Source organism: Pleurodeles waltl, chromosome 2_2 (genome assembly GCF_031143425.1).
Source record: "Pleurodeles waltl isolate 20211129_DDA chromosome 2_2, aPleWal1.hap1.20221129, whole genome shotgun sequence".
Taxonomy (NCBI): domain Eukaryota; kingdom Metazoa; phylum Chordata; class Amphibia; order Caudata; family Salamandridae; genus Pleurodeles; species Pleurodeles waltl.
In genome coordinates, this window is record NC_090439.1 from 455,333,990 (window position 1) to 455,356,439 (window position 22,450).

Genomic DNA, 22,450 nt, shown 5'->3' on the forward strand with positions numbered 1-22,450 from the left:
ACAACAAATGCTTAACACTACTCCTTGGATAAGCCTACTGCTCGACCACACTACCACAAAATAGAGCATTAGTATTATCTCTTTTTGCCACTATCTTACCTCTAAGGGGAACCCTTGGACTCTGTGCATGCTATCCCTTACTTTGAAATAGCACATACAGAGCCAACTTCCTACAGTAGTAAAATGCCAGCAGCGATGTGTGGTAAGTGTTGGGGGTGTGAGGAGGGATGGCACAGTCAGATGAAGTGATTTATGAATATATTTAAAATTGAGCAACTCTGCAGGCACGCAGGGGCGTGACAAGCTTGGAGGAGATAACGTGACCTCCGTCTCAAAAAGCACTGAGCAGCAAGGAAAAAAATTGCCCCCAGCACAGATATTATGATTGGGGTAAGTGGAAGGGTACAAGTACTGGGGGTGTGCTCTGTGGGAATCCACCTAGGAGGAAAAAGGTGGGACAAATAGGAAAGATTAACCACTCAGAAGCAAGGATTTTTAAAAGGACACTCAAACTAATAAAAAAAAGTGGGCAGACTTAAAGCCCACAAAGTAGTATATACTAAAGTATATATAAGGTCTTGATTGCTCGACCTAAAATAGGACCCAAACTACCCCACTCTGTTCCAGTTCCAAGATCTTCAAGCCTAGAAACAGTCCATCTCAAAGAACTCCAAGAACTGCGGAATACTAGGGCTGGTGTTTGTCAGAAAGCCAGTCTCCAAGAGGGGAGAGTACATCACCTAAATTCTACACATCTTGCTGAAGGAGCTACGAGTCTGTCACCTGAGAGCTTGTCTGATGTGTTGCGAAAGGGGAATAAGCTGGTTGGACCTTGAAAAATGTCTGGTGCTGTTGGAGCAGGTGTCCGAGAGAGGAGATGCCCAGCTGCCAAGCAAGCCTATAAGGGATGGCCCCGGACAGCAGACTTTGCAGGAATGTAAGCAGAGTTAAACATTTTCTGTTTAAAAATCCCTCAGGCTCAACAAGTGGTTCTATGCTTAGGCAACATGAGATAATCAACGACCTAACTATCCCCAAACATTCATGTACCCACCAACAGAGGAGGACAATGAACTGTCTGTCTTCTGTGCACAGGAACCCAGGGTCAATCCTACAGACCAGAGGAAGGACATTACCTTCTGGGGGTGATGGCACCTACTGGATTTGAGGCTACCTTCCGAGAGCCACTGGCCCTGCATGAAGAGAAAGATGCCTGACTTGGCGAGACACTGCCTCTGCGAGCAAGTCAGCCTGTCTATGCAGCTGTGACCTACACACTTGTTTAACAAGCACCTGACATCTCAGGTAAAACTACTGCCTGAACTGAACAATGATGGAACTTTACTACAGATTTACGTGCAATCCAAGCTTCAGCAATATCCCTGCTTAAAGGGAACTATTGAGTTAAAGAAATACTGTATGACCTATAGGTCCCAGAACCAAGGAAGCTGCTCATCTGCACCCATGGGGAGCCTTCACCTGGACTTTAATCTATTCTTCATTTTCGATGTAGAACACCTCCGTAGCCACATGTAGTAAGCAGCCTTGTGGTAATTACACTCCACACTACTACCTCGAACAGCCTTTTGCTGCTCACCCCCACCAACTCTAGTTAAAATGGTGTACTTGCCCCAGTTTGCATAGCCATAATAGGATGGCCCAAAGAACAAGAGTCAAGCTACTCCAAAAACCACTGTTAAGGCCCAGGAGCCCCTGCTTCTCCTGTGCCTTCCCCAACAGGGTCGGACATGGTCTCAAAGCGCTCAACACAAAGTGGCTACTGCGACACTTCATGTACTGTATAGAGGTACAGGTTGCATACTGAACAGTAACCAAAGTGCCGGTACCTTACTTATGGAAAGATCTAAGCCGTTAGTCACTTTGCAGTCCCCTTTGACAGATGGCTGTGGTGCCTACAGCATTCTTGGTATAAGACAAAAAACCAAACACTCAATTTAGGCTTAGCATAATGCCATGCAGCTTTTTAATTCTCATTTTTACACCAGTAGTAACCTAATGTTATCTTATCCTGCATAACAGAGTCCTTACTAGAACGCTCATTTAATATGCTTCTAGACATTTACTAAACAGAAGTTGAAGCCAATAGCAAGCAAAACAAAAGACAAGTCCTTTATCAGTAAATGATCACCACACCCTTGGATTATCAAACACTTATTTATATTTGATTAAAAAAAAAAAAAAAAAAAAAAAAAAAACACATCAATAAGGGCCTATCAGTTACATACGAGTCTCCTCATTACCAATTTGAAATGCAGCGGCCGCAGCATAAGGCAGGGGGGGGGGGGGGGGGGAAGAGAAGAGGGGAGCTGCAGGGGTGTTAGAGGGGAAATAAAAAAAATAATAAAAAAAAAAAAAACACACACAACCTTACCTTGCCTCCGTCCCTGCTGCATCCTGCCGCCTCACACTCCTCTTCCTCTGGAGTCCCAGCATACACTGCTGGGTCACCAGCACAGGCTCCCCAACAATTATGACACTGCCCTGGGGTCTCTGCAGTGTATACACAGCCAGTGTGCATGTGCGGTTGGCTGGCCTCATATGGCCGGCTAAACACACATGTGAACTGAGAGGCATCTCCCCTCCTCCCTTTCCCCACGGCCCAGCCTGCCCCTCCATGTGCTGCTGGCACTGCCAGAAGCAGACAAATGAAACAATCATTTTGTCTGTTTCTGGGACAGCCAGAAGGGCGATGCTCCTCCCCTGCCAAAATGTGCAACACTCTTCAAGATGCTGCACATCCAGATTTTGTGAACCGTGTCCTCACTCAGAACAAACAAGTTCACCATACATACTTCATTACACTGTGCACCAGGTTAGTACCATGGATCGTCCTACCACCTTATAACAAATCCAGGAGGCTCATCTTTCTCGGTACACACTACCAGGCTCTGAACTCATTGCCAACTGCAACTCGAAGCATCACGTAGCATTTAAAGTTAAGAGTTGAAAATGTGATTGGTCCAGTGAACATAGGATGAAAAAAAAAAAAAAAAAAAAAACAGAATAATAATACCTATCAGTTTAAGTACTTTACAGAGCTATAGAACTATCCCAAACACCGAGAAGACAGACATGTTACACAGTTGAGGGCTTCCACCCAACACAGCCTCGGAATGACCTTTATCTAGGGATGGAAGCCATCCCCAACCATGAAATGTAACTTTCAACTCAATATCAGAAGTACCCGCTGCATCTAAATGCCAACATCCCAGCTAAAGAAGATTAGCCACAAGTCCCACGCACATATGACACAGTAAACAGTCTCCCCTACCTCTTGACAAGATGGAGGACAACAGCGCTAATCCTTTGACAGCCCTCTTAGTCTCAGTCGGATACAATCTTGTGCCACCAATGACAATTCACTACTAGAACCCTCACTGTTTAATCAGACAAGTATCCAAAGTATGAAATGGCCTGTAGAACCTTGCTAGCAACTGAAACGCGCAGTAACAGGCTATATACACCATGTTAATGACTAACCACACGATGCCAACCAGATAGGCATGTGAAGACCAAATCCAGCCAAGACCAATTGCTAGTCACCTGAGGACTCCAGCATACCCTCCCTGCAGGTCCCAGACAGTAACCCACCCTGATCCTTCGAGGATCAAAAAATAAATAAACAAACAATGGACGATCATAGTACACCAGACCAAAACTATTCTTGATGCCGCATATTGGCAGTCATAAAGAAGGACTGTAACACCTGATCATAGAAGATTTGATTCCTCCTCTATATAGGTTACTCCATACGATCTCACAGCAGACATCACCCGCACCATAGCCAGAATTTATTTAAAAAAAAAAAAAATAACTGTCAAATGAAAGGGGCCTGTAGTGTTGATAAGGTGTGCCAGCATACCACAAACTAAACAAAAGCTTGCTTCAAACATGTTCATCATGACTATTCATCTAGGAAAAACAGAACAGAAGGAAAAGCCACAATTCTTTTTTTTTTTTTTTAAAGTGCGTTTTTAATTTTTACTCCGGGGCTTGCCTTTCCTCTTGGCTCCAGCATCAGGAATTGTGACATCAGAATTCAAGTAATCCGTTATTACAGTTGAACAGCTACGTTATTCCATTATTATTGGCGACTGCAATAAGGAAATCAGAGATGGGCTTTTATACAGGGATTGCAGGTTCCCATGTATTAGACTATTTTGTGAGCTAACTGAAATAGGAGAGGTGGGGACATTTACAATATGATTTTAAGACAAATACCCTTAACCATCTGAAATGTTTCAGACGGACCTTCCGTATTCTGCATAAAGCATGCGGCTTTTGGTGCTACACAGCTCTTCTAAGTGCAGGCCAACTCAAGGACTAAGATGTTCCTGCAGCAGCCTCAATGCATTTACCACAAACTCCATCAAATAAAAAGACCAGTGCCACTGGAAAAGTAAAAAGAGCATTTGCAATGTAATGGGTCTCGTGTTTGCTCGAGTTAGTGTTATTAGTGTTGTAAATTCCCAACTTGCCTTTTATTGCCACAAATTGAAAATGAAAAGTAAAGCAGTCGATGTAAGCGAGCCAGTTCAAAGCGCCACGGCCGTCATGGGCATGAGAGCAAAGGAGACACAAAAGGAAAAAAGTTTGCCTGCAGTCAAACCCATCGGCAAAAGTGCAATTGTCCATGTAACAGGGTCAATGACCAAGGTGGTAACAAAACTGCCCCAAAGAGGGACAGACAAAGCATTTACCAACGATAAAGTATTTCTGAAAGGCAAGCCCATGAACAATGGATAGTGATGGGCATGCGGTGGGCGTGGCTAAAAGCCCACAGAGAGATTACAACAGGCCAGAGCACTTGCACGCTTGACCTAAACATACAGAGTACCATCAGTGGGATGAGGGGGAATGAAAATTTCAAGAGGCAGTGCTTTTAAATGGGAAGCAGTGAACTGGAAAAAATAAACCAAAAAAAAATGCCAGACAGACCGAAAATACATCTAAGAAATACAAATTGCTTATCTAGATTTCACACTTGAGGCTTTCTTCGACATCTTGTATCTAACAGGCATGTGTCTGGTTTCACTCCAATTATCTCCCCTACCGCTCATTATAATCTGAAGCAATTTATAATGGTGCTGCAAATAGCATCAGAGGGGAGTATATTATTTTTTACTTCAACAAGCAGCTGCTGGAAAGGACTAATAACCACAGTCTAGGTTTCTCTGAGCTCTAAGGAGGGGCTGCAAATATAAAAATTATTGCCTTTGGACCACGTGGCATCACCTCTTAAAATGATCATTTACAGTGCACTTTTTGGAAATGGGCTGAAATGAAGGATGCACACACCTAGCCATAAAATGCTTAGGCCATGGGACACAGGAACAACCTGAGGTCATACCAGTCAACCTCCTAACTTAAAATGCAGGTGGGGTAATGAGTTTTATAGGGTGACGCCATTAAGATGACATTTTAAGAAGGGGGGGTGGAATAGGTTTAATAAACGTGTGACCTCAATTCAACAGAATTACACAAGTATAATAGCAATTTGGGCTGGACTGTTCCCATTGGAGCAGGGTCAAGACTAATTTCCATGTGGCTGGGTCCGAACTGAGGATGCATTTGGGGTGGGGCGGTGGGGGGTTGGAGGAATTACTGTTTGGGTGGGATGCAGTCAAGAGTGATCGCCAGTGACAGATTAATTCAAGCATTCAATCCTTCACTGTTGATGCTCTCAGTTCGAGGGAGGTATTCTGTGTTTTTCTGCGGCAAATGAATAGGAGTAAAAAAAGAGGGTGATAGCCCCCCAATCCAGGTGGGTTGACCGGTATGAGAGGTGCATGCCAAAAAAAAGGTACTCAAATAGCCCCAATAAAAACAAATACATTTTTTTTTTTTTACAAATAAAGTCTGAATTTCAGCAGTGTGCCTTGCTCCAAGTCATTAATACCACCAGCCAGCCAAAAACCAAATAAGACCCCCCCCCAAAAAAAATACAAAGAAAATCCCTCACTTATACTTATGGTAACAAAAGCTTTGTTCCTTACAGAAGGCCAGGCAACAGGAATCGAAAAAACACTTCTGTAAAAGAAGGCCACCTACAATCGATCAAAAGAATTAGTCTCTTCAAGACAAGACAATTATTTAGTAATATACACCAGTAGTTCAACCAATGCTGGTTACAAGGTGAAGGGACAATTTTTTTCTGCAACCAGCACACAGTGGCGTAATGCAAAATTGCGGCACCCCTGCAAAATGTGATAATGGGCCCCTCTGAATCATGTATCACACAGATATTCATTGGCCTGGTGTTCAATGGGAGCCACCAGAAAGGCTCCAAACCCCAAAATGGTTGGGCCCCTCCTGCACTGCAGGGGCTTGCATTACGTCCCTGCCACCACAGGGAAAAAGCTTTTTGCCCCCTTTTAAAACAAGGAGCAGTCCATCCCTCTTTTCCATCAATCCTGGACCTCTCAGATATCAACTATTTCAGCAGCAAAAGTCCTATATGCCTCCCATAGCAGAAATGTGTTGGTCTCCTTGGGAGAAAGATTCACTGTTAAGATAAACATTGATATCCCGGGCACTGGGACAAAGTCCACGTCCATGAGTGACCCAATACTGAATAGAGAAGAACTTGGATACTGACTCGTTTTGATGTCAGAATAGGTGCCCTTAATTTCAAAATTAACAAGTGTGTAAGATCATCACAGACACGTTGGGATATTTTTTCTAGGAAGCACTATTCAAACTCGTCCTGCCAGCTGACAGCCTGTGCTGCCAGAAACCCGCCGGCCCTTAAACAGGTTTCCCACTGGGCCAGTGCGTGGAAACCGTATTTCTGCCCACCAGCGCAGCAGGAAACAGGACTTAACATAGACGCTGGCTCATAATCGAGCCACTGGAAATGTGGTGGTGCGGCAGCATCCGGCACGCTTTCCAATGCCCATAATTCAGCAGCACAATGGGGCTGTCCATGGGAGCCCCTGCACTGCCCATGCCAAGTGCACAGCCAGTGCAGGAGATCCCGGCCCCACCACCCCCGACACCCTCATTCCGCCAGCCTTTCCATGGCAGGCGAACCACCATGAAAAGGCTGGCGGGAATGGGGAGTTGTACTCCCCAGGGGGGTGCTGCATGCTGCGCCACCCTGGGGAGGGGGGGGGGGGGGGTTACAACCACCAAGACTGCTAGGCTGGTGGCAACCTGGCGATGTCAGGTGGTCCGACGGTGGTGGCTCTGCAACAGTCATAATGTGGAGGCCAGACCTCTGCTTTGGTGGCAGTCCGACCTCCACTGCAGCCCTGCGGGTCGTAATGAGGCCCAATGTATAGTATCACCACAACTTTATTCCATTTTTTTGTGAAATTAACCAGAGTTCACACAATAAAAGAAAATACACTTATAAAAAAAAGTTCCAAAACACAGCCACTACAATACGCAAAATAAAAGCCAAAAACAAAATCCTTAAAAAGCATCAGAAGAACCACATCAGTGCCAACTTTGAACAAAATATAAAAGTTAACACATATGCAAGATAAAAAGTCATAAAAGAGCAAATAGTGAGAGACTTTAACAATTGCAAAACCAAAGGCTGCCCTCACTTGCCTAAAATTCAAAGTGAAAAGAAGCGGACGGATATACTGGTGACAGACAAATCTAGGGCAAATCGTAACAATATGAAAGGTGTCCGGAATGGAAACATTGCAAGAACAAGCCTGTAAATCAAGACCCTTAGGTAACAGCAGTTGGAAAAAAGATTGAATCTAAAAAAAGGTTAATAGCACATGATGGAAGTTGGACATCTCCAGCATCAAATAAGGTTCCATCTCATGCAGACACTGACTCGGCTGCCACCCTGGCGAGAAAAGCCTGTTTTAATCCAAGAAATATCCATCCTCACATTGTGCTCCAGTTCAGCAAAAAGGCTCAGGGCAGCCCAGAGAGGTTATGGTTTGTCTGATATTTAAGAGCCATGGAATGCATGACATTCAATCCAAAGCCAGACAGTCTCTAATGATAAGTCTGTTAATGTTCAGGTGCTCTTTTAACGAAATTGACAGCCAAAGCAGCAAGGGGTGTATTCCAATTAGGTCAGAAATATACCCCAATCCAGCTTCCTCATGAACCATCTAAGTAGCTGTTCTGGGAACGCTGAGAACACCTTTCAGGAAAGAGTTTATGGTTGGGAAGATGACAAAACCCTTAGTGTCGCACCCGTAGCAAGCCACTGTGGTACACTTAGCCCGGAATACCTTAAGCATGGTCTCCACGTGTGTGTGGCCTATGCATATAGACAAGACATGGACTCCACTAATTGCTGATTTGAACTTAATAGTATTTTTCTTAAGCAAGAGTTGCACGTGAGCTTGGGAGTCCAACAGAAAACCCAGGTACGAAAAATGATCAACCCTAGAGATGGGCTGACCTTTTATCGAAAAGCTTCTAATACTAGTGTTTCTGGGGCCCACCTCCATTATATGGAACTTGGTGTAATTTGTGGCATACGGGTAGAATATATTTGTTGCATATGTACGTGTCTGGGTACATATAAACCCAATATTAAATATATATATATGAGCAAGAGAGAAACATACATATATACACATTTGTAAAACACCACGTTGTAAAAAGACAATGTGCTGGAACAACTGATATTTGCTCAAGGGACTAAAGTGCTCAACCTTTAAAAGGTTTGATTTGCCGACCAACAATGTATGGGCTATTTTCAGCAAATCCAAAATTCCCTTGGAATGTGGGCAAATTTATAGATAATGTAGCAGTGCATGAATCTAATTTCATAACTGCAAAACGATCAAAATGGAAGAGTGGTGTGATGGTTAATAGACTGCCTAACAATTGGCCATTGATGGCGGTGATAAACTCCCACTGGTGCCTGCTTAGAACTGGGCCATTTGAATTCAGAGTAAACCAGTCAATCTGGACAGAAAAATTCAGAGGAATGGTTGCCAAACCGTTATCAAAGTGATGGATTGTACAAATGTGTTCAGGGGATTCATTCAGCGAAGTTGAGGAGGATACTCTGAAAACTTGATGAGTAAATATTATTGGGGAAATAGATTTCTTTAAATGGTAACTTAAATTACTTGCTTGATGAATAACATAGGACAATGAAAATCTCAGAAAACAAGTTTCAAGTGACATGGAAGATAATGAATGAGTCCCTTTATAATTTGAAATAAAGGTATAAAATGAATGCTGGAGGAAATGAGTTACAACTGAAAATACTGATCTAGTTGAATTTGGTTAGTTTGATGAAAGGAGAAAAAAAAAAAAAAAAACCCTCGACTCAATGTCTAACCTGGCATCCGTTTTTCTATTCACAGGTAGGCGTTCCAGCCAGAGTAAAATGAGGGTCAGGTGATCCACATGAGGGTGGTTTTCAGGAAAACCTGAAAATGTTTGTTTTGCTTTTTTGCCTTGTTTGGAGTAGAGGTGCAGTAAGCAATCTTTGGCATGTGTCACTTCTGTTAATGAATGCCTAAATATCTTGTCTACGTGCCATAACTCTTCAAAAATATGCATCCTCATCCAGGTGTACTCTAAAATACATAGTTGCTCAATTCTAACTGGAAAGTGTGATCGATGGAATTCCAAGCAATCTTGGCGGCTGTACAGGACATCATATTCCTAGAAATATTGTTTCACAAATTGAACAACCCACAAAACCCTCCTTGATATTAAAACTCAAGGCAATCTGTAGTGTAGTCAAAACAGTAATTACATGTTCTAGCCAGGTTACTGCACGTGTTAGTTGTCCATAGACTGTCACCGATACACAATCTGAACTTCAAGAAATTTGTCACATTCCACCAAGACCACAATTTATGGTGAGATAAGGTAATCTCAGTTCAACTGTGTCAGTTCAGTGGATTGGTCTGCAGATTTAGGCCCTAGCAAACCCACCCCACGTGGCCATGTGACTGGACTGTCCCTGCTCATTACCATGAGCCTCCAAGTCTTGCTATTCTTTCAATGAATTGGTCACAACTCTGAGCCAGCAAGAAGAGAGTGAACCAAAAGACTTACCATAACCGACATCTACAGACCTGCTCGACCAGCTTCCCACATCAAGACCTGGGGGGGGGGGGGGGAACTGACCTTGTTAGGGTTACGAAAACTTGAAATTGACAGTACTGCCATCTGATACTTCGCAACAGTATTTTGCCTCTTTTGGGACAGCAAGCTTAGTCCTTTGCCACTGGAAAGTGCCAAGAAACACCAATATAGTCAACTTACTTAAACCCTTAATCCATGGCTATAGATTCCACCACCACACCAAGCAGAACACCCTAGAAGCAATAGTTTTCTAGGCAGTACTCCCAGTAACAGGAAATATTTAAATCTCCTTCAACCCCACCAGAGCCATTATAAAAAATAAAAAATAAAAAACCACACACCTGACAGAATGTAACAAGCTCAAATTCATTGCACTCAGCACTTTTGGCTAACTCAATGCAACACAATCATACAACAGAAGCATGGCAACTCAGTCATTGCTGTTGTAAGGCTTTGCTAGACTGATCTCTCAACGCCTCTGTTTAGCAAAAGAAACATGGGTTTACAGAAACACTTAAATCATAAAACTATTCGTTACAGCATTAATGAAAAGTCTAATAAGCCAAAGAGCAAACTAGGCCTCCAACATGATGGCATGATCTACAAATCTATCAAAAGGCGAAGATTATACTACTCCAAAGCAAAATACACATCCAAGGAACTACATGGGGTCCTCTGAGAAGCCTCAACTTAGAGTGATATCTTATATCCAAGTCTCCTGAGACACCATCACAGCCCCTTGTAATAAACACCAAAATCCTAGACCAATACATTGGATTATAAAAGGTCCAACTACATAGCCTTCAAACAATTCACCACCTCCTAATTTAAGTAGCTGGATCATGATCAACAGCACACCCACGTGAGGCTCGACCGTCTGATTTTAATTACATCTTGCTCAGCACAAAACTTAACCCCCAACCCCCATGCAGTGAGAAGCATTATGAACAATTCACAAGTCTCAGGCATCTTCCCCAGCAACACCCAAGACTTAATTCACTAAGTAGACCATATAGAAGAACTTTGACCCAACAGACCAAGTCAACCTATAATCGAAGTTCATTTATACAGTCATAGGAAAACAGAATAACTGCCTTCATGGAAAGGGAACAATCTACTGTGTGACCATCAAACTGCGTTCTACCCTCGCAAAGCTTGGCTTACTTTCATGGAACCAGCTTGCTTAAAGCTAACTGTGTTACACTACCTAGGGAAAATTAAGAAATCCAAAGTGGAAAATGGTTATTTGTCTTGGCTTTTGTAAGTACTGAACAAAAGTCTCAGGCTCCTGAGCTCCAGGGTTGAAGACATTTTTAATAATGTATTTACATTTGATATGTGTTCAACAAAGGAAGATGCAATTACAAAAAAGAAGGTTTCCGTTAAATATGCATGGAAGGAGGTCTACAGTGCTAACTAACAAAGTACTATTTGGGATCTAGTACAACATGGGGTTACATATTTGAATTCCAAGTTAGTAGAATGAGAAGTAAGATTCTATGTTGGAGGCTGTGGTAGTTTGTGATAAGCATAATGTCATTTGTGACAGCTAAAGAGGGACAATGTTTAGGTTTGATGAATTCAGTTTTTTTTTGTTTTAACAAAAGGTTTTATTGGGTTTTAAGAAAAACTATGTTATGGCCACGCAGGCCGACCTTCACACAGGATGAGGAACTCGGTATACCCCTGAAAATAAAAAAAATAAAAAATAAAAACACACACAACAACTTACTTTTGAGTCCACCCAACCACAAGACAGCAAAACAGTTTCTACAGCAGTTTGGTTTTTAGTCATGTCCCATTCCTGTCTCATCCCTGTGCATCCGAATCTCCTCAATACACGAGCTGGTTCGAAAACAATCTCCCTATGATCCGCCCACATCTGCCAAACTTTAAGGTGTTTCTGGGGACATCCCCTACCTTTATACACCGTGACCTCTGGTCCCATGCAATGATCCATCACATTTCTGAGATGGAGGGGGGGGGGGGGGGGGGGGGGGAGAAGAGAAGCATCTTTCCATGCATTGGCTGTATTCCTTGTCAGACCCAAAGACAGGCGTAATCTAGAATATCTGCCTTACCCCCCCCCCCAGCCCATCTATGAAATGCAGAAGGACCAGTTTCGGGTCTAGTGGGATTATTAAGGGGAGAACTTCTCCCAGGCAGGATGTCCCACTGCGCTAAAGCCGATCCAGCGCCACGCAGCTCCACACCGTACGCATGAAAGTATCCTCTTCTGCTCAGCAGCAGAGGCATGTCAAGGAATTTATCACCCCCATGCGCCACAGACGGTATCTTGTAGTAGGCTCCGTGAAGGTATTTGAGATGTATTAGTCTGAGGCGGGCCGATATGGCCACCTCTCGGGGTGCCCGTAAAGCCTAAGTACAGTCATCATTGTCTGGAGTGTTAGTATATGCCTCCCATGCTGCTCTTGGGGCAGGTGTTATGCTTGGCCTATTCTAGACGCGTGACTGTTATATTTTTGCAATTTTATCTTTCAGGGGGAGCTTACCCTCCAATGGGCTTAATCCGGGGAGAGGTTTCCAATATAGGGGGTAAGAGCGTGACAGAATTGCTATTACTGATGGAATTGGCAGATATGTAAAAAGAGCGTCTGCAGGGTGAAAGCAGCAGTTGGCATGACTGAGGTTCAGTTTACAGAGTACCCACCAGTAACTATAGCTTAGTAATCAAACCGCCCACCTTGACACTAGGAGACACAACCAGAGCAGCTCCAGTTCAAGCATACTTCGTTATGCACAACCACCTGTCTGTAGGGAGCATGCAGCACCCACCATGACTGAGGTTCAGTAATACAGAGCACCCACAGCTAACTATAGCTTTCTTAATCATACCGCCCACCACCAAAGTAGCCACAGTTTCAGCACGCTCTGTTATGCAAAACAAGCCCGGTCTGTAGGGAGTGAGCAGAAGCCGCAATCACTGAGGTTCGGTTCTACAGATCACTCAGCACAAACTTCTCACAGGACAACTCCTCAGTCCTTCAGTACATTACATTCACCTTGTTCAAATTTTTTACCTACTAAAAAGTAGTGTTTAAAATAAAATGTTGTAAGCACACATTTCCTGACTTTTTTTGAAAATATTCAGATTGTATGATGCAGAAAGCTTTACAAATATAATTAAGTCTATATGTGCATAATTCGTGTGCCACACGGCAGTTGTTGCAAAACAGTCCACAATGCTGCTTCACCTATATACAGGACCGTCTGAGTAAATCGTGAGCACTTCAGGCTTTTTTGAGAATTATTTTTGGCCATGTCACATTTCTTTCCTGTCCATGACTAACACCACTACTCAAGTCCTGTGATTGGCTACCAGCATCGCTGCTTACCATTGGCCATAGCCATAGTAGAAGAAGAGTAACCCAAGCACTAGGGAGGAGGTGTCACTGAGCCACGACACTCCTGCGAGCACCTGGCAGCCGCTTGGATTCACAATGCTGGTTGAGAGTATAAGGCAGCAGAGAAGCAAGGTAGTAGTGCTCTGTTGACACTTCATTTGCTATACTGTCCCATGCAAAAAGGCTCTGAGGAACATGTAGTCTCTCCTAGTTTTCCCTGTGGCTGGCAGTATTTTGGTTGCATTCATAAGCTAACGTTTTAAATATCGGAATGTTTTCTTCAGCCTGATTAAAGATTAGTTGTTGCTTTTGTTCCTTTCGCAGTGTGTTTCAAAATGCTCCTCCCTTTCAAGTGTCAGTGTAATTTAGGGCCACGGACTACCACTGACAACTGAATTGTATTCTGTGAGTGAAGGTGTGTGGGGGTATGGGTGAAGAGGGGTAAATCTCTGTCCCAAGTAGGTTTCTAGCTCTTTACACAAGATGGATTCATCTCAAAATAGTATACATTATGTGGAATTATGCCTGCGTGTTGAGTGGTCTCATATTTGGAATCGACAAAACCTCCCGGGCAAATTAATAACAGCCCATGGTTTGTCTATACCTCCTAATGTTAATTTGCTGCATTGAGTGAGGGATATGCAGTGGTATGTTGAAGTTGATCACCCAATTACAGCAGTGTTTCTGGTCTTGACAGTTTCCCCATATAAATTATTTAATCAGCACAATTAGAAATCTTGAATTGCAGCCCTAAAAGAGCCATTATCCTTGTGTTGCCATTATCCTTGTGTTGGGCTCCATTTTTTTTTTAAACATGTTTCAAGAGGGGTATAGGGGACAACTCTTGGAAAGTACCTGTGTTACTTCATTATCCTAAATGAAAACAGTTATGAATGTGCACAAATGTTTTTTCACTTGTGCTAGTGACTATGTATTCAGTGGCTGAACACATCTAATAAACTGTAGGCCTAAACCAAAGGCCAGCAGGACAAAATATTTAGTTAGTATTCCTATGACACGATTCATCTCCACAGCACACCACATAATTCAACACAATTACACAATCCACCCCATACAGCCAATCCACATAATGCCAGAAAGTTCACTACATAATTAAACTCTGCTACATACCACTACACACACAAAATACCATTCCACATAATTACACTCATGCCACAATTCCACTCCACAGAATTCCAGCACGCTCAAAACCACTTAATTAATATCCACATATTTCCACTGCACAAATCCACTCCACAATTACACAACTAAATTCCAACCCTCCATAACACATGGGTGAAAGACATTGTCTTTACTACACCAATAGCTGTAACTCGTGCAAAAGCGAGACCTATGACTTTGACAATGCTTGTTAAAATTGTATAATGATGTCATTATATTGCCTGTAAATGTATTTTGGGGCCCTATGCCGTTAAAAAGAAACATTTAAGTATTAATTTGACCAACAATCTGGGAGGGGAACACCGGAAAAAAACCTGATCTCCATCTTGAAGCCCACAGTATAAAGCTGCGATGGCAGCATGGTGGTATTATCGGATGGTATTATCTGACACTGTGTGAACATCCGTCAGTCCCATCTAAAAACAGACCAAAACGTTACCTGGTAGTTGGAAGATCAAAACGATGGATCGCTAAGAAAAGTAGCATTCTTTCTGCTCAAAGTGATAAGCGCAAAAGAAAAATGGTCTCCACAGAAATAAAAACCACTTAGGTCGCTCAGCAACCATCACATCAAAGCTCAAGGAGACCAAGCGGGATGTCTTCGTTTTTGCTCCTCCAAACTCTACAATACTAAGCAAACTGGAACACAACTGACGCCAGACAGATCACAGATTTGAAAAACAAGGAATAAGACTAAACAGAATTGTTAAATTAGAAACGGGATGTTTGAGCAAGTTATAAAGTTTTTTTTTTTTTAATGCCCTTTCATGTTTTGTCCTCCCTCCCCCACCCTTTTTCTTTCACATCCTCATGTCCTTACTTTCCCCATTGTTATGTTTATGCACGCATATGCCACTGTACGTGTAAAGGAAAATAAAAACTGAAAATATATGTGAAACCCCATCTGATGTTTCTTCAGTGTTTTATCAGGAGACATTTTAAGTACATTGGTTGAAAAGGCAAAAAAACAGCCCGAACAACTAACCTGTTAGCAAGATCCACGTGTGGGCCTACTGAGAGCCAGGTGCTGAAAATACACATTTGATACTTGGATGGAAGATTAACCAGAAAATGTCCGAGTATCTAAAGTATATTTATTTTTAGAGTCCCAAATATGTGGATTCAATAATTAAGGGCAGAGTCTGCTTGAAGATTTGCGATGAGGAATGCAGTATGCGACTCGTGCGCTAGCAGCACCAACAGCAATTTCAGAACTAGCAGCGAGTGTGTGCAGCCACTGCGTGTTTTTTCACTACAAATGCAGAATTTGATGGTTAAAATATAGAAAAAAATCCCTTGTGGAAACAGACATTGGAGGAGGAAATGTGCCTTGTGTTCATCTTAAAGCCCGTGCCCACAAGACGAAGACGCTGTAGTGTCCTGCTGGACACGTTCTAGTGTTTTGGCCAGCCTCTCTGCTGAGGGCTGGCCTCCCACACACACCCCACACCCACCCAACACAGGCGTCACCGGTCAGGTGACCCTGGCAATAAAAAAGGGCTGGGCGCACGTGCCCAGGGCCAGTTCTCCCGACCATGCCACTGTGTCTGTGTGACTTATTCTAGTAGCATGAGGGCCTAGGGCCCCAACACTACATTGGCGACGAGTGGGTCCGATCCCACGTGGCAAGGAGCATCTTCTACGTTGTGCTGGGGGGAGAAGGAGGCCGGCGTAGTCCCAGCCCCACCAGCACACGACCTGGGGGCTATCCTGCCACCCCTCTACGCAAAAGAGGCAGCGCCCTGGTACTGTGCGCCAACAAGAAAACCGTAAGCCAACAGCGCGCCGCAGCACTGCCAATACGGATGCGGTCGCCATAAATGAGGCGCGAGGTGATCCCCGTGTCGGCCGAAGCGCGGCCGCGCATTGTGTGAAACAGGACGCCAAACCGCGACTGGGGCCGGTCGCCCCCGCCCCTAAGAAAGGAATGCGGTCCACAGCGTGTGCCGTCGTGCTGCGGCCACGTGTGAAAAACATGGTGCGATCGTGCACCAAGAGAAGGGAGAAAGCAACCGGGCCGTTTTCCCCTCTCTCCTGTTCCATTTAAATAATGCTGCAGTCGCTATGAAGAGGAGGGTCATAGTGTGCTACAAAGCGGCCCGCAGCGCTGCCAACCCGGCTGTGGCCGCCGCTAGCAAGAAAGCGCAACGGTGCTGCCTCGCACCGGAAATCAAAGTGCCGTGCCCAGGGCTGCCCCTCCATACAAGTGATCCGATCAAGAGGTGCTGACCTGCACCCGAAGAAACAAAGTGCCCAGAGCCGCCCCCCAGCTGCTGCGTGGTCACAGGAGACATTGGTGCAGACACGCACCGAAAACAATTTAGGATGCGTCGGTGCAGACACACACCAAAAACAGTCAATGACCATGGTGCAGACACGCACCAAGTAGAAAAAAAGCCCCGGGCCGCCCCCACACCTTCGTCTGGTTCTGAATGAAATGCTGAAATGCGGCCCGCATAATGAAAATGGTGCTGGCACGCACCAAAGAAGCAGAGTGCCCGAGGATCCTCTTATCCCATGTGGGATACCAGGGAGGTTTACAGCACAGGCCCGCGACGGCCTGCACCAACAGAGCTGACCCCCACAGCATGTGCCCACATGTCACCAGGAGGCTGTGAAAAAAAAAAAAAAAAAAAAAAAAACGAAAAGCTGCTGACACACTCACTCAGAACTTTTGAACTGCCCAAAGTACCCCGTCACCAGAAGGTTATGTTTTGTTCTACAGTAAAAGGAAAAAAAAAAGAAGACAGAAAAGCACAAAAGAAGAAAAATGGCACTTACCTGCCGCTCCAGACACCAGCAAAAGCCCCCACCAGCCTGAAGAACTCCTCAGCAGCATGGTTTCACCGGCATCTGCCTCAAAACAAACGAGGCCGGTAGGAGGAAGACTGTCTTTCAAGTTGAAGAAAAGAAGTGCACTACTGGCATCCAGTGGCCAAAGTCGGTACTGCACCCTTTTCTATTTTAAAGTGAAAAAAAAACAGCTTTGTCAAAAGAAAGTCTACAGCAACACCCAAGAGAGTGACTGCACAAGACTAACAGCGCGCCTGCGGAACAAAATGGCGCAGAAGACGGAAACGGCACACAAGATGACAACGACGTGAACAACGCTGCACAGGGACAGAGAGGACTGCAGCTGTCCCAGCCAAGCTGCAACGGCGAGAAATGAACGCAAGTGCCACGTGAGGCACGAGGAGAGCGCGCATGGACTGCGCAGCCCCTGGCGGGCGTCCGCTGCCACCGCCGAAAGAACGCCACATGCCCCAGAAGTGATGGACATCACCGCAGGACAAGAAAGGGACATGCCAGGCGTTACCATAGGACGCCCAGAAAAGAGACTATGTCACATGCGCAGAGAGCTGTGCCAGAGAACGTGACGACTAAGGCAGCGCCTGCGAAATTGGAGAGAGCACCCGAGAGCGTGACGTAACGCACGGGACAAGAGGCCGTGCCAGCCAGCCTTTCAGCAACACAAGATGGCCACCGTTGGCCCATCACACAGAAGGTCATCAGAAGCGACCAACCCTGCAAAGCACACGCAGGTTCAAGCAAGACCCAGTGCCAAGAAAGCACTGCCTTGGGGCGCAAGCACTGCGCCCTCAAGTGAAGAGGAAGCGGAAAAGAAAGTGACCCTCCGTCACTGCCCTGCAACGGGCCAGAGACTCAGCAAGGAGTGTCCTCCCCCACACTGCCTCAAGACGGAGTCGGCAGTGACTCGCAACAGGCAAGAGGAGAGTCGCACAAGGAGTGTCCTCCCCCACACTGCCTCAAGACGGAGTCGGCAGTGGCTCGCAACAGGCAAGAGGAGAGTCGCACACCCCAAGTGGCACGATGCCACCCAGCAACACTGAGAAATGCCTAGTCCTTGGACAGGACAGGACCTTCTAAAGGTCCACACAACAAAGGAGAAGAAAGCGTGGCGCAGCACCATGCTATGAAGAAGGAAGAAAGAAGATTGTGACATCACCTGTCACACTGCAACACCTGACGACCACAGAAGAACAAGAATGGAAGATCAACAGGGTGGAGAGTTGGAGAACTCATGCAACAAAGAAAGAGTGCACCCACAGACAAGACCGCCACAGGGGTGCGGGGACGTCACTGGAGACAGCTCAGCGAGAGTACCAAACGTAAGACGCCATGCGCGAACCGCCTACTTGCCCCACGCTTCACACAGTGTGACCGTCCAAGCCACCTGTCACCAGCTGCTTAAAGCAGATGGCATCACTGCCAGCATCTGCACATGAGGAAAAGAAAGACTGCACTAGCTATGGCGAAGTCCCTCCAATCACCCTCACTCCAGCAACATCACTTGACGTCCAGGTCTCCGAATGGCAAGCACCATCATTGCCATGTGCATCACGGTATCCATCAAAGGAGCAGTTAAACAACCAGACTGGAGTCCTACACCTCTGCGTTAATGCTCTGAAGAACCAGTCAACCAATGACCAACTGCTCGCCCTGTCTGTATCCTGCTCTTGGTGACAAGAGCAAGTCGTGACCTAGACCCATCTACCCCTGTAAGTGCACGAGCGACCAGGCAGTGGCTCCTAGGAGGTCTTGCAGCTGCCCTATGTGGCACACAAGCAGCCCCAGCGCAGACCACAAGCAGTCCCGTGACAACCCAGACAAGGGGCCTCTCAAGCTTGAGAGAGGACTGGACATTACCCCACCGATGAAGTCAAAGAGACAGACAGGGCTGTGCAATGGAGACTCCCAACAGGTCACAGCACACCAAGACTGTCTTCAGTGAATTAACATGACACCAACTAGACACCCTCCTGGCAACGTGATAGACAATTGCCCTGAGACCGTCTGAAAGCCCGCATGCACCTGAACCATGTCGGCAAGCGCCCTGACCACGGAACAGCCACCTTGTGGTTGTGCGAATGATTTGATCATGGCTCCTGTCGGAGAGCCTGCAGCGGCCGGCAGATGGCCCACACGCAGCCCAGCACAGTCCATGCCAATCCCGTGGCAAACCCGTCGAAAGGGCCTCGAGGAAGTTCCATAGTGAAGAATCCAAAACCGAGAGGTGGTCTGGAACCAGCTCTGCCATCAGAGGGTCAGAACATACAAAGGCTTCAGAGGAGGACCTCACGCCATCACAGATGTCATCCGTCTTCAAGGGTTTGGCCTTCGTGAAGCCAGGATGTCTCGGCAAGCAGATTCACAGTAGACTCCACCAACGCTCGTGATGCACCCAATTCGGGTGATGCACCCAATTCGAATGATACGCCCTATTTGAACAAATTGAACTGTAAACACCACCAGCCTCGCCACGAGTGCCCACAGGACTGAAGCACGGTGCATCAGTGGACACTTGTCCAACCATCTGACGGTCAGAGTCCGGATTTCTTTCACACTGTGTTCGTGCCCGGCTGTGACTGGTTAAATCATGAACTCATGCAGAAGGATCCGGGTGCTCCCAGCTGCACCTGCCCACGGCAATCCTGCGGCCTGCCTTCTTGAGGCCGAGAGACTGATGGTGGTGTTTTTGTTACTGTGTTTTTCTCTTGCAGGTTGGACTTTGTTTTTTGTTCCTCAAAGTTTTGGAGGAATGTAGTGTCCTGCTGGACACGTTCTAGTGTTTTGGCCAGCCTCTCTGCTGAGGGCTGGCCTCCCACACACACCCCACACCCACCCAACACAGGCGTCACCGGTCAGGTGACCCTGGCAATAAAAAAAGGGCCGGGCGCACGTGCCCAGGGCCAGTTCTCCCGACCATGCCACTGTGTCTGTGTGACTTATTCTAGTAGCATGAGGGCCTAGGGCCCCAACACTACAGACGCCAATGTCGAGATTGAGAAGGGCACCCACCCTGTTCTGTGAGCTACGGGTTTTAAACGAGTTGCACGTTCCTTTTATATAAATACTTAGAAAAATAGTAGTAAGATGATAGGCACCACTTGAACTTACCCTTTCATTAGGAGCAAGTAACAATGCAATTCAAAGGAATAGCAAATAACATTGTCAGCACCGTAACTGAGCTGCACAAAACACTCCCATAAAACGATCAGAAAGATATATAGTATTTAAACAGTCGAGCTTGAACGATGTCAACAGTGCAAAACGTCAACAGCGATTTCCGTAAACCTGTGTCTCGTGCTTCAGCCAGTGAGTCCCCCCGGTACCGGTCTAAATTCCGCTGCAGCACAAAATCTAACACGGTTCCTCAGGCAGATCGCGTCTCGGCGGAATGGTAGGTCTAACCACCCATGGGGCTATTGCCGGGAAGCGGACCACTGCAGGGAACTCAGTGCAGGGGGTGCAGAGACTTACGTCGCAACCCACATTAATGAAGAACGAGTCCATATTCGGATGAGTGGTAAATCCGAACAAGGACCCACCCGACTGCCTCTGCCAAGCCCTACGGCAGCATCACGCCTGGAGCAGCCCAATATTCCCAGAGATCGGGTTAGAGTTCCAATAAGAGGTAAGAGAGCACTTACACTTTCGGAGGTTGTAGTGACGCTACCCGGCCGGGGTCCCCACATACCCGTCACAAGTAACACGAACGTATCACATATGTTCTTGCTAGAACTTGTAATAAATGTTGTACAATTTAACCCCTTAGATTATTCAATGATTTGCAGAAGTCGAGCCCCGTGACACGGAGTCATATGGTAATTGTACTTAATTTACACTCCATAATATCTGAGCATCATAAATGACCACTTTTCCAGCAGTGAGGCATCGCAACACCCAAACTAAATAAGCTACAAACACCATTCATATGTTACCGTTTATGCTATTAACTAAAATATCAGAAAGTTATTTTGGCTCTGCGTAGCTGGGCAACCCTGCGTCCTGACCACAGACATGCTACTACGAAAAAAGCCTCTCCGGACATCCAAGCCGGGGGCTTCAGCCGTATCCAAGTAACCGCTGCACTGATGGAAAAGCAAGCTCACCCTCTCCAGCATAAGATCACAGGTAGGAGGCCTCAGTTTGAAAGCAACGCGGGACTCCTACCGCCTCATCAGTAGTCCTCCCTTCTAACTTTTGGACGGCTTCTTGGTCACTCGCATTTCATTGCTGCTACGATTCGTGCAGGGAGATGCACCGTTTTTCCCCTCATTGAAGATGTTAAGTCTCAAGCAGAGTTGGCTGACTCGAGGGCTTCGAGCATGTACAGTACGCCGGGGCCGGGGCGGGGGCTGAGGTTGCTCTGTCTGCTTGTCACCCTGCTTCAGACTGGAGGGGGAGGGGTGGCTAGACTACAAGCCACTTTCTTCCTGGTATTTATAGCCTGTCTAGTGAGACGGGAGGGCGGAGCTTACTCGAAGCGTCTCTCGGGGAGATCATGGCTGCGGGGTCAACCGGGGGTCAGCTGTATCGGCGGAGTTCCTCATTGGACCCTGTCGTCGTCATTGAAGAAGCGAGAGGATTCCCGTTCAGTCATCGGAGAAGAAAGAGGACCAAACCCCATTACCCTATCAGAAATAAAGAGGCCGTTTAAAATAGACCGTACACGAAGGCGGACATCTTTGGATATGTGATGATTATCTGTGTAAATTATAAACGACACCTTTAGAATTGAAACACTTTCAAAACGGTAAGGAAAAAGAAAAATCAGTGTACCGTTTCAATTACTCGGTTTGTTTCTAACATTTTAAAAACCTATTTTAAATCTTAATGTTACATATTCACTAAGATCCTTGATAATAGAATGTCATCAATATTATTTGTATATTTCTTACCCAACGTACTTAGAAGTGTTACATTCATATCGCAGTGGGAAAACAAAAACGTTTCCTAAAACGATCTCTGCATCTTCTATTTTCTCAGTAGTTCAGCGTGCTGTCATAGTGAACTAGGCCGTCCCGACCAAGAGTTTTCAATAAAATTAA

The 22,450-nt window shown here is 45.7% G+C and overlaps 1 protein-coding gene across 3 annotated transcripts in view; it reads right to left on the bottom strand.

Moving 5' to 3' along the window:
• The window catches only part of LDLRAD4 (low density lipoprotein receptor class A domain containing 4), a 241,344-nt gene extending 219,423 nt beyond the window's left edge, over positions 1-21,921 (bottom strand). Inside the window, exon 1 of one of the 3 annotated variants that reach the window (XM_069219922.1) lies at positions 21,512-21,921. The gene's annotated coding sequence lies outside the window, so the exon portion shown is untranslated. The remainder of the gene's footprint in view (positions 1-21,511) is intronic. The other 2 variants (XM_069219926.1, XM_069219924.1) reach the window with 2 other exon arrangements.
• Positions 21,922-22,450: the final 529 nt, after the last annotated feature.